Raw genomic sequence first — 13648 nt, 5'->3', positions numbered from 1 at the left:
TATGAAGTTATCATATAAATGGTTGACAACCTGAACAAGATAAGGGAGGCCTAGGTCCATGGTTCTTAAGTTCTTGTGGCACATAGGATCATTTGATGGACACAGACTAATACAGACCCCTTAATCTGGTCATTTCTTACTGCTAGAAACATGGAGATAACAACTGTCACTCTCACTAATGTGGAAATAGTGGAAAGGATGGATTTGTATGTATGACTGCCTTATGGGTAAATTATAAATATATTCCTGAAATTGAGTAGAGACGTGAGCACCTTGTGAACTTGAATGCTATAGGAGACCAGCAGGAGCTCCTTTGTGGAACATTGGAATTCCCAGGCTGCAGTCAAATGCCACTGACTAATCACCTTAGAGTTTTAATTCAGGAATGATGGGTTGAATCTTGAAAACACATGAATGTAGAAAAGGTGAAAAGGGGACGTCAAGTGTACACTAATGACCTTTAGAAGATGCATTAGAAATGGGATTGGATTCTTATGGAGTGGATAGTTATTACTACCTAGTAATATGCTTTATTTCACCATGCCAGTTCAATGAAGGCATTCAACAGTTACTTGTTGAATAAAATAGGACCTCCATTCTATCATATGAATGCCTCACTAGAGAAAAGCCTTCCCAGACCAAAAACTAACCTCTGTTTCATATAATATCTGCTGAGGTGTATGGAAATGTATCCTGTGATGACACCAAAGGAGTCTATATCCTGTCATTTTATGACTTACATAAAAACCATGACATCAAAGACATTTGAGATGACATGCGGAATTCCTGTAAAACATTCTTGATGAGGCTGACAAAGACAATTCCTTAATGATGTTTGGCTCATCTTCGACATAAATGTCTTCGACTGAAGACAAATATGAACCAAGGAGTGTTTCTAATAATAACAATAATATGAATGTATGAGGGATCAATCTTTGTGTTATTGATCATTGATTGATTTCTTGGTGAGATCTTTATCACAGGATCACCTTGTTGCCAAAAATTGCCAAGTATTGGGAAAATGTGTAGCTACTGATAGGAGTATGTGCAGATTTGCTTTTTGTCACTGTGTGTTTATGTTACATGTAGATATTGTCACTTTATTTAGCAAGGCATTCTTTCTTCTTGAGTCAAGAATATAATGTAAACTCAAGTGAATTTCTCTTTAGTGAGAAGACCATTTTATTTTGTCCTTTCTGACCCTTATATTCATACTTTTGACCACCCATAGGTGAATCCAGGAGAACCAGAGATAATTTCCATAGACTGGAAAACCAGAATGGAATAGTGTATATTTCAGTTTAAAAGATTCATTTCAGGGGAACTATCACTGTGATGTTGGAAGATATTCTTTCATTCACAAGGCATTTGCAAGATCTATTATGTATGAGATTAGTCACATGTAAATATTTTGTAGATGTAAAGCAAATTTGCTCCCTGCAAAATGGACCCAGTGGTGGGAACCAGTTTGAGGAGACGAGGCTGTATTTCCCTTCTCTAAGCATCACCAACAGAGCTGAGTATTCTGAGTCTGGAAGAGATCCAGTGGGATTTAGTTGTATGAGTTTTAATGTAAAGGTGTTATATTTCATGAGATGAAATCATAACACAGTGGATTGCAAGAATTTTGAGAGATTATTTTTTTCAGAGTGTTGGCAAGCAGCATCCTCTAGAGAATTTTGTGTCTAAAAAAGAAATATATTCTTTCATAGGATTCACAAGATAACTAATCATTAATCCCTTCTAGATGGTCAGGGTTTGACTGGAGAGGCTGATTTGGAACATCCGGAGCAGGTCTGACCTCTGTAGTTGGCCTTTATTGAATTTGCGACTTCCACAGCATCCTAAAACTTCAAGGTACATGGCCAATGCATTTTTTGGGGTCCTCTACTCCTAAGCCACAATTACAGTTCTTTTTATTTATTTATAGATTATACTTCACCTTTAGTCTTCATGCACAGTTTGATTCTCTATGAATTTTGACAATCCAAATGAATATTTGGCCAAGACAAGAAATGTTATCATGCTCTATCTCAGGTTTCTTTCCTCTCCCGTTCTTGTTATGTTTTTAGCTGAGAAGAAGTTCTCTGTCTCTGTCGTAGAGAAAGCTGAGCCATTTCCTTGACTTAAGTTTGACCTTTTTTTTGCTTCATTCTGGAACACATATAACTGTCCTTAGGCTAAACATCTCTCTACTTTTGTGACTGTCTCATCTCCAGTTTCCCTGTAATGCAACATGTTGGAATAGGTTTCTTATGAATGGCAGGGGAGAAACAAGACACTGTAGGGGAAATCTGGCACTTCTTCTGATTTTGATGTGTATGGAAGGGAGTTTGTGTTCTATGTAGCTGAGAGTCTTCTTGAAACATGGCTCAGGCAAGAAAGTTTCGAAAGTGCAATTAGTTCAGTATGGGAGTCTAGCAAAACGAGTGTATGCCCCAATGTATGTAGCTCTTTTCCTGGGGAGATTTGTTTCTACCTTATTTCAGAAATAATAGATGAACTCTTAAGACTTTATAAAAGTTCTGCAGCGGCCGACATATCATCAGTAAAGATAAAAAGATGTGTACATCAGCACAGATGTGTTTGTATGAAATCGTGCACATGATAGACCTCATGTGGAGCCTCTAGTGAATTCTCATGGTAATGCTGATGAAATTGGTGTTACGGAGGAAGGGAAAGGGGAGTTATGAGTTATTACCATCAAGCAACAAATGTTACATTCCTTATCTTTCTCAAATGCTGTCTTGCAAATGCATGTCAGAGGAGGCTGTGATTGGAGAGAGTCCAGACATTAGGATGCTGAGAGAGTCAAGCTGAGGGAGATTAAGCAGCTAGGGTATGACCAGCAAGAGGAGCAAGCTTACTTGCAGCTGTAGACTATCACATATCACCTTGTTTTCCAAACTTGCCTGCTTACCTGGGGTGTGTGTTAAAAATGGAGATTCTTGCAGACTTAGCAAATCAAAGTCTCCAGGGGAAGGACCTGGAAAATAGATTTTTTTTTTTTTTTTGTTCTGTCTACAAGGTTGATGTGCAATGCCACTGAAATAATGTAGATGACACAGCCTTGAAAAACAGAACTTTTTTTTTTTTTAACCACATTCTGGGATTTTATTTATTTATTTATTTTTATTTTAAAAATTATACTTTAACTTCTGGGATACATGTGCAGAATGTGCAGGTTTGTTACATAGGTATACACATGCCATGGTGGTTTGCTGCACCCATCAACCCATCATCTACATTAGGCATTTCTCCTAATGTTATCCCTCCTCTAGCCCCCACCCCTCAACAAGCCCTGGTGTGTGATATTCCCCTCCTTGTGTCCATGTGTTCTCATTGTTTGACTCCCACTTATGAGTGAGAACATGGCAGTGTTTGGTTTTCTGTTCCTGTGTTAGTTTGCTGAGACTGATGGTTTCCAGCTTCATCCATGTCCCTGCAAAGGACATGAACTCATCCTTTTTTATGGCTGCATAGTATTCCAATTGCTACAATGAGAGTAAAATACCTAGGAATGCAACTTACAAGGGATGTGAAGGACCTCTTCAAGGAGAACTACAAACCACTGCTCAAGGAAATAAGAGAGGACACAAACAAATGGAAAAACATTCCATGGTTCTGGATAGGAAGAATCAATATTGTGAAAATGGCCATACTGCCTAATTTATAGATTCAATGCTACCCCCATCAAGCTACCATTGACTTTCTTCAAAGAATCAGAAAAAACTACTTTAAAATTCATATGAAACCAAAAAAGAGCCTGTGTAGCCAAGACAATCCTAAGCAAAAAGAACAAAGCTGGAGGCATCATGCTACCTGACTTCAAACTATACTACAAAGCTACAGTAACCAAAACAGCATGGTACTGGGACAAAACAGATATATAGACCAATGGAACAGAACAGAGGCCTCAGAAATAACACCACACATCTACAACCATCTGATCTTTGACAAACCTGAGAAAAACAAGCAATGGAGAAAGGATTCCCTATTTCATAAATGGTGCTGGGAAAACTGGCTAGCCATATGCAGAAAACTGAAGCTGGAGCCCTTCCTTACACCTTATACAAAAATTAACTCAAGATGGATTAAAGACTTAAATCTAAGACCTAAAACCATAAAAACCCTAGAAGAAAACCTAGGCAACACCATTCAGGACATAGGCATGGGCAAAGACTTCATGACTAAAACCCCAAAAGCAATCATGACAAAAGCCAAAATAGACAAATGGGATCTAATTAAACTAAAGAGCTTCTGCACAGCAAAAGAAACTATCATCTGAGTGAACAGGCAACCTATAGAATGGGATTTTTGCAATCTATCCATCTGACAAAGGGCTAATATCCAGAATCTACAAATAACTTAAACAAATTTACAAGAAAAAACCCCATCAAAAAGTGGGCAAAGGATACGAACAGATACTTCTCAAAAGAAGACATTTATGTGGCCAAAAAATACATGAAAAAAAGCTCATCATCACTGGTCATTACAGAAATGCAGATCAAAAACACAATGAGATACCATCTCATGCCAGTTAGAATGGTGGTCATTAAAAAGTCAGGAAACAACAGATGCTGGAGAGGATGTGGAGAAATAGGAACACTTTCACACTTTTGGTGGGAGTGTAAACTAGTTCAACCATTGTGGAAGACAGTGTGGCGATTCCTCAAGGATGTAGAACCAGAAATACCATTTGACCCAGCAATCCCATTACTGTGTATATACCCAAAGGATTGTAAATAATTCTACTATAAAGACACATGCACATGTATGTTTATGGCAGCACTATTCACAATAGCAAAGACTTGGAACCAGTCCAAGTGCCTATCAATGCTAGACTGGATAAAGAAAATAGAATTTTTAACCAACTGACCAGCTGATTGCTATGATCAGACAAGTCTTGGAACCACACACTGAGTGTAATCAGATGGGCATTGAAAAAGGGCCGGGTTTTGTGAGTGTGGGTGTCAGGGGTGGATATGGATGCTAATCACATGGTCAAAGGGACATTTCCAACTCTGTGTTTGTTGAAGAACATTGGCTTTATGTTCTTCAATGCCCCGTCTGTAATGCCCCACCCATTATATTTCTTTCAAAGTTGATTCAAGAAAGACCTTTGTCTTTCCCAAGAAAGTGGTCTGTATCATTTATGAGATGAAATGTTGCCACTTCCTGAGCTCCTGTTGCCTCAGTTTCCAGGAAATGTGATGCCAAGTTTTAGGCTCTATCACTATTACCATGTCTACTACTATGATTGGCCTGTTAGATTTTCTTTTCCCACCATTTTTACCTTCTTTCAAATCCCTATTTTAATTAATTTTTAAAATTTTTTTGTAAGTGACTTCCAATTTTTTTTCCCTAAAAAGTGGCGGAGTATAAATGTATTAAATTGAACCCATAATTAATAGTTGCTAATGGAAAGAAAATAAGAGGGTGATTAAATGATGACAAATTCAAATAACTTTCATTTCTGAATGCAGTTGTACCTGTACCAAACATATGTGCATTTTATCCTTACTCCTGCCAATGACCTAATGTGGGTTAGGGAGAGAGCCAAAGAGGCCTAGGTCAATTACGAGTACTTGGAAAAATGCATATTCTAAAGCTAACTGATGTAATTTGCATCAGCAAATAATAATTTCATTTCTATATAATAACAATAGATGATAACAATATTTCTAATAATGATAATAGTTACATATAGGTAGGGTGACTTTTTCCCTCTTATTCATAATTCATAATTATGGGTGTAATTAGAGATATGGTAGGCAGCATGTTTACTTCTTTTGTTTTCACATTAAAATAAAGATCCACCCAGGGAATGCACAAAAGCAAGAAACACAAAGCAGACAGAGGAATTAGTAATGAAAATCAAGCCCCTCAGCCATCCCGTCCAACAACAGTCCTTCTCAGAGGTTGTCGCTTTGAACTACTTCAGTTTTCAATTATGTCAGTGGCCAATAATTTCAGGTAGTATGGATATACCATTGTTTTAAAATTTATCTTGTTTTGCTCTTTGCTGTTTTGAGATTTCAATTCTGTGTCCAAGTGGTTCCCTTTATATGCAGGGTACTCCATGAGCCCATACAAATAGAAGACACTTTCTTCAAGTCTGAGAACATTTGATTATTATTTCTCTGATAATCTCTCACTCTTCATTTTCTCTATTCTCCCTTTCAGGAAATCCTACTGGATCATTCCTCCTCATGTCTTCCCTCCCTCCATCCTGCTCCCTTTCTTTCCGTTGCTTAGAGAAGATTTTGTTTTTCTTCCTGGAAGGTAAACACTGGCTTACGTACCTCTCTGTGAACAGGGTAACTGGTCCAGCGTTTCTTTTGCCAGGTATTCAACTAATTCCTGGTTTTCGGTTTTGTGCCTCACACCTGTCCTCCTCCTTGATGACATTTGTAGGTTTCTTCTGCAAAGTCTGTTTCCCACCTCCACTGTAGATTTATCCTGCACACACTGGACTGTAGCTGTCTCTGCTCTGTTTGTCATCAGTTGCGCCTCTGGGCCTTCTCTCTTTCAGAATGTATTTATGAATTTATCTCCTGTGGATTTCTTTACTTTCACTAAGTTTTTAGTCTATTAGTTAGAGTGGGTCATATTATGATGCAGTAACAAACAAACCCTGATATCTCAGTGGCTTCATCCAATCAAGGTGTATTTCTGCCTCACACAAAGTCCAGTTTGATGCTCCTGTTTGGGCAGCTTTTCTGGTCAGTTCTCCTCAAAACTGTGAGTGCTTCACTTCTTTTTTTTTTTTTTCCTGCTTTACTACTGTGCTATTAAGTATATATATCATATTTTACTAAAGCATCGCCTGATCATTGGGTCTTTAGATCATTCCAATGTTTTGCTTTTATAAGCATTGCTGCTACAAACTTTTAAAAACATATTTTAAATTTTTCTTCACTTAGAATTTTTCCTTAGACATGGAATTACTGAATAAAGAGTCTAAAAAAATTTTAATGTCTACCAAACTGCTCTCCAGAAGGCTTTTTCAATCTATTCTCCCACAACATTATTATTGTTATTTTCTAATTTAATTTTGCACTTGAAGAATCTTTATTTTATTGAAGCTTTAATTATGCATGGGAGAGAAGATTTCCTCCCTTTTGTAACAAATTACATTTCATCATTTTATATTGTTTGTTCAGTAACTTTAACATTTTTTCTATTGGAAATTATAAATTTTTAAAATGAACTCTTCATATATTAAGCCTAGTAACCCTTTGGATAACTCATTTTATCACATGCTAGAGGCTTGTATAAAAACACGCAAACTTGGTTTCAATTTACCAAGAACTGCTGGCTACTTTATCTTTTCTCCTTTGCTGTTTTTCGGTAATGGAGGAATGAGCTATAAACCCACTTTCGAGGACTTACAGTTTCTCTTTTTTCTTCAAGAGGTTATGGACAAAGTTTTCCTAGAAAGTTTGTTTATCAATTTTGCTTAGAGGAGTGAGTGTAGAGTATAGTTTATTGGGAGAAGGTGAAGCAACGTTTTAGGACTGAGAGACAATGGTGGAATGGGGCCTAGGAGAGTAGCTGGCAGAGAAGAAAAGGCAAATCATTTTAGATATTTGGAAATGAAATGGCTGGGTGTCAGAGTAGAGACAGAGGGGTATGATGGGGTCAAATCTCGAGATTGGGAAAATAGTTAAATGAGACTATGACATATAAAATAGTTAAATAACAATGAGACTATATTGCAGAGAAATGTCTGTCACAATCAGAGCTTCAGCTAAAACCACACAGGGGACTTAATGATTGTTAAAAGCATTAAGGAAAGGTGAACCTTTATCAGTTTTTTACACTTCACTCTTAATGTGTTAATGACTTGTTCTGATTCTTTCCTGAGAATGCCCTTTGGTAAGAGGGAGGGAGCAAACCTGCAGCACTGGGGTGCGACTTGGAGACAACAATGAGAAGGAAAAGGCAGAGAGAGAGGTGGAGGATCCAAAGGCACATTTTCTCCATTTGGTCGAGTGTGATGCATTCTGGACAATGACTTGGGCGCCACCAGAAAAGGGGAGAATGTAAAGGGCAGGCAATATATGGAGGCTATTCCCTGAGGAAGTGCTGGAGAGCATGCCATGGCTTGAGAGAACTAATTTCTGAGATAGGTAGGATGCAGAAAACCATGGCAAATGCAAAGGCTGCCCAAGGAGCCATGTGGGTGGATGTCTTCCATTTTAGCAGTGAAAGCTGCAGGGATATAGTTATAGCGGGATCATCGGGGATGCCTCTGCTTCTGATTCTCTGTGTGTCAAAACTTGCCAACTCTGCAAAAAAGATCCCAAACAAAAAGATACAGTTGATTTATTCTGTCTAGGTTCAGAGTAGAAGTTTATATAATATATTGGTCAATGATACTGAAAGAGCCAAAAATATGACAGCAGAGATTAAATGTCAAGCCAGATTTATCTTGTGTGACCATTTCTGGATGATGTAAAATAGCACACTATCTTTAGTTTGGAAGCATATTAATTTATCTGGATTTTTTTTTACTTGAGGGGTAAACTCATGTTGAGGATTTCATTAAAAATGGGTAATTCAATCCAACAACTAGACCTTATGTGGGGTGATTCTTTTTTACTTTAAGGTGGGAGAGCAAAGAGTGTTTTTCAAAAACTAATTTCCTAATTTTCAATTTCTAGAGATCTTTTAAAGCCATCAGAACTATTGCTGCCTAAGACATGCATGGCAAATAAAAGTGTCTCACTGGATTTCAAATAAGGGGAATAATCAATGTTAAGTGCTGCCTTGTTGGATTTCTTCCTGATTTTTTTGAAGCTCTGGTAAGTTTTATAATTTCTCTTTTATGCACTAAATTGTGGGTATACTCTAGAATGTATCTCATCATGAAGCAGATATAATACTAGCTGATACATATTAAAATGGTTAGTAAACATTGCTTTTAAATGATTGTGACTCACACCAAAATTTGTATTTAGTAACCTAAATACTGTTAGGAGCAAGCCCCCCCAAATCCGGCCATAAACTGGCCTGAAAACTGGCCATAAACAAAATCTCTTCATGTCCATAATGGCCCTAACGCCCAAGATGGAAGGTTGTGGGTTTACAGGAATGAGGGCAAGGAACACCTGGCCCGCCCAGGGTGGAAAACCACTTAAAGACATTCTTAAGCCACAAACAATAGCATGAGTGATCTGTGTCTTAAGGGCATGTTCCTGCGGCAGTTAACTAGCCCAACCTATTCATTTAATTCAGCCCGTCCCTTTGTTTCCCATAAGGGATACTTTTAGTTAATTTTATCTATAGAAACAATGTTAATGACTGGTTTGCTGTTAATAAATATGTGAGTAAATCTCTGTTCTGGGCTCTCAGCTCTGAAGGCTGTGAGACCCCTGATTTCCCACTTCACACCTCTATATTTCTGTGTGTGTGTCTTTAATTCCTCTAGCGCTGCTGGGTTAGGGTCTCCCTGAATACACTTATAAAACAGATGATATCCTGTTGTCCTAATTTCAGCTGATGCTCTAAAGCTGAATACAAAGCAATAACTACCTCCTACATTCCAGAGGTGGGTGGATTAGTGACCTTCTTGCTGGATTTATAAGAGGATAGCAGAGCCAGTCATAAAACGATCAACCCTGTCTCTCACCTTCAAGCCACCCAAAATAAGGTTAGCCTTTTGAAAGATGGGTTGGAGAAAGCCATCAAGGTAAACAGTTAAAGGTAAAAGGGTTGTGTCAGCCCAGAAGTAGTGGCTGTGTGTGTGCATGTGTGTGTGTGTATGTGTGTGCATGTGCACACATATACATGGCCAGGGAGGTGGGCAGTAGCACATCAAGAGAGCTGCTCATAGAGATTTGGCATACTCTTAAAAAAAGAGAGAGAATCTCATTTCCTTTCCCACCTGGCTGTTTGCTGAGCCATAGAAGTTTGTTAGCTCACTCCAGGCACTGGAGTGGAGCTCATAGAGATTTTCTGGAAGTTGCCTGGCTCTGGCAAAGGGGTGGCAGCTGCAGGGCCTGTATTCCCACTGGGAAGAATGGCAAGGATGTGAATTGTCCATAGGTCAGCTAGACATTGAGGAGTGAACCCAGGCTGGAGTCATCATTATGGACTGTTAAATTAAGTCTAGCCTAAAGTTGCCTCCTTACATAGTTAAGTTCAGCCTAAAGGTTTCTCTGTACGTAGTGAACTGTAACCTAACTGGATGTGTAAACAGACCATAACCTACTCTTGGGCCAATCACTGAGGTTTTGCCAATCAAAGGTGGCCAACTGTTCAAACCATGTTTAAATAAGGCAAACATGGAGCTGAAACCAATCCAGCTCTTTCTCTACTTCCCTTCCATTTTTGTACATCACTTGCCTTTGTCTGTTTATAAATCTTCTTTATACATGTGGCAGCACTGGAGTCTCTCTGAACCTCTTCTGGTTCAGGGGCTTTCTGATTCACAAGTTGTTCTCTTCTCATCTAAACTCCAAATTTAGCTAGGTGTGGTGGCTCACACCTGTAATCCCAGCACTTGGGGAGGCCAAGGTGGGCAGATCACTTGAGGTCAGGAGTTCTAGACCAGCTTGGCCAACATGGTGAAACCCTGTCTCTACTAAAAATACAAAAATTAGCAGGGTGTGGTGGTTCATGCCTGTAATCCCAGCTGCCTGGGGGGCTGAGGCAAGAGAATCGCTTGAACCCGGGAGGCAGAGGTTGCAGTGAGCCAAGATTGCAGCACTGCACTCCAGCCTGGGTGACAGAGTGAAACTGTGTCTCAAAACAAAACAAAACAAAACCCTCCAAATTTAATTTGTCTAAAGGTTTTCTTTTGACATGCCCAAGAGGGCAAACTTCAGGCCTGAGGTCCAGAAGCCCCTTAAAAAAGAGTTTAAATCTCATTGACAGCTGATGTTCACACCTATCCTGATGTGTCTGATATCGCTATAACAGATGCTTACCCTATGGGAACCTGGTTTGAGGGAGATTAGAAACAGGGTCCCTGGGAGAAAGTTACCCTCAGTGAACAAGGAGTTGGAAAGGATGGGGAAGACCAAGCCTGTGACCCAATGTCAGGATGGCACAGGGAATCCAAGACCGACAACCGTGCCCTCCTGCCCACATCCATGTGTTCTGTGTAAGAGGATTGTGTATGAGGAAGATGCAAAATAATAATGCCACAAGAGCCCCCAACTCCACTGTTGTGAGTGCCCTTGACTCTTCTGAACAAAAGGGACATTAAGAAAGAAGCTGCTGCCCTGAGATGTTAGCAGGAGAGAGGCAGTAGTGGCCACCACAAAATGGAGGCCAATGCCTGAGGCTGGCAGTGCAGAGAGGGCAGAGGCCTAGGGTTCCTTGTAGCCAAGAGCAGGTCAGTATAGGATGTAGTGGCCTCAATAATCCCACAGCAATGGCACTGGAACCCAGGAACACCAGAACTGTGTGATGGAGAAAGCAGTTAGAGAGCAGGACCGGGCTGGTCAGATGATGGCTCCACTCTGAACATAGTAGCATCACCACTGTGCCTGCTGTCTTGGAGCCTCTCAGACACCTTTGGACTGGGAGCTTGAAGGTAATTCCTATCTAGTAGATGAGGACCACTGATTCATCCCACCTAGCCATACAGTTTCAAAGTGCTCTTCTGTGATTCTCAAGCTGCATGGGACCTTGGGAACCCCTGGGTTACACTACAGACTCAAGTGTGACTCACCCACCCCCAAGGAGGGTATTTCTTTAGAAAGCCTCTGTGATACTCATTAGAGAGCACTGTAGGATCTTGATAAGGAGGACAAGTGTGGCAACTTTCAACATTTAGTGGGCTTTAAAATAGTTTTGCCCAGACTATAATCTAAGACTAAAAACCCTAATCTTCATGAAGAAGTTAATATTGAATAAGTCTCTGGTTGAGTAAAAGAAGGAAAAGAAGTGTACCCCAAATGCTTTGAGGTGTTGCTCTACTTGCTTCTCTTCTGGAGGACAATGACCCACAAGTGAGATTCCTTGTAGGAGCCTTGAAATGGTACAACAGCTGATTTTATTGGAAAGAAGGGGTGCCAGTGCATATCAGACACCTCTTCCTGTCCATCAGATAGATTTCCTAGATGGCTGCAGGGTCAATGTGCAGTCTGCGATAAATGCACTCACATATTGTAACCCAAAGAGAAACGTGAAATGATTCCTTTGTCCAGGAGAATTTCAGAGGTTGAAAACTCCATGACCCTTTAACCTCCCAATCCCTTTCCTCTGTGCACTCTCTTTCCTCTTGCCTTGTTTTGTTGAGGGATTTTCTTTTGTCTTCTGATTCTGCTTCATTTGGCCAGCTCTCTGTGGGTCTTTGGCACCTGGGAAGGTCTGAATGTGGCCTTTGTGTTTGCTGAACTGCACTGTGCCCAGCCAGGCAGAGATGATCACTAAGCTTTTCTATAGCTTCATAACTGCAAATTGCTCAGCCATTTGTTGTTTAATCCTCACAAGCCCTTTGTCCTGGAGGCAGTGCGGCATTATCATCACCCTTCATTTTCCAGTCGAGAAGGCGGACGATATGTGACTTGTTCAAGGACGTAGGTTGAGTTGAGAATCTGTCTACTTGGACCACGGGAGACTTGAAAGTGAACACAATAGCAGTGAAGCCCAACTGGGAAGAGTGGGTTAAACTGGGGTAGGCTGAAGTTTGCATCCTTTTGAATAAATTGTGACACCCTAAATTGAAGGTGTGAAAGAGTTACTGGTTGAAGACCTCTAGTGGGGAATCATACCACAAAGAGAGCTTGTAAACTCAGATTATTTCTGGGTGGTAGCACTTCTAGAGATATAATTTTGAGGTTAGTGTCATATAGGTTCCTTCATTACTTTAGGTGATCTATCCAGGCAATAATGAGTCAATAAAAGTCTCTGTTCAGCAGCACACAGCTTGTACTCCCATCCTGCCTATTGTGAAGGCTTTGTCCCTTCCCTCGGACCATGTCATTTCCCCCACCTTTTGAAGGTATTTTTGTTTTCTGCTTCATTAAGAAAATCTAACTCATCAGGCTTTTAGCTTCCTCATTCTTCTCCTTTTTATATTTTCGAAGGTGTCCTTTTATTAATCCTACCTCCTCTCCGGTTTTTAAGAGAAAGTGGATCTGTCCTTTTGTCTGGGGGCAATCTTACCTTCCTCCCCTTGGTTACCTTTGATTTACCTTCTCAATGATTTCCTTCACTCTCCCCAGTCCCCTCTTCCTCTCTGGCATTTAATACCTCTTGTATTGACTCCAATCCCTACATGTATGCATTCACGATGCTCCTTTAGGTGATCCTAATACTCTTTCCAGCTGCCTGAATATTTTCCTCTTTCCTCCTCTTGTAAACCTTTTGAACCAGAAGACTCCACTTTTTATCTCCACTTCTTACCTCCCACCTTCAACCTCTTGTAGTCTTGCTCTGACATCACATGCTGTGGTTGCTGCACTCACTCTTCTGTGCGTTTGGTCTCCAATGACCTGTGATTGACCATACACACAAGGTTGTTTTTTTCTTGCCTTCACATGTGATTATTGTATGCAACGTTTGCCATTGTAGATTATCCCTTGCTGTTGGAATCTTTTTCTCATTGAGTCCCATAATGCAGCCTGTCCTTGTCCCTTTCTGTGTTGGACTGTTCCTTGTGTCCTTCATAAGCGCCTTCAACCATATC

The sequence above is a fragment of the Mandrillus leucophaeus genome, unplaced genomic scaffold (genome assembly GCF_000951045.1).
Source record: "Mandrillus leucophaeus isolate KB7577 unplaced genomic scaffold, Mleu.le_1.0 Scaffold888, whole genome shotgun sequence".
NCBI lineage: Eukaryota > Metazoa > Chordata > Mammalia > Primates > Cercopithecidae > Mandrillus > Mandrillus leucophaeus.
This window is presented reverse-complemented; position numbering follows the sequence as displayed.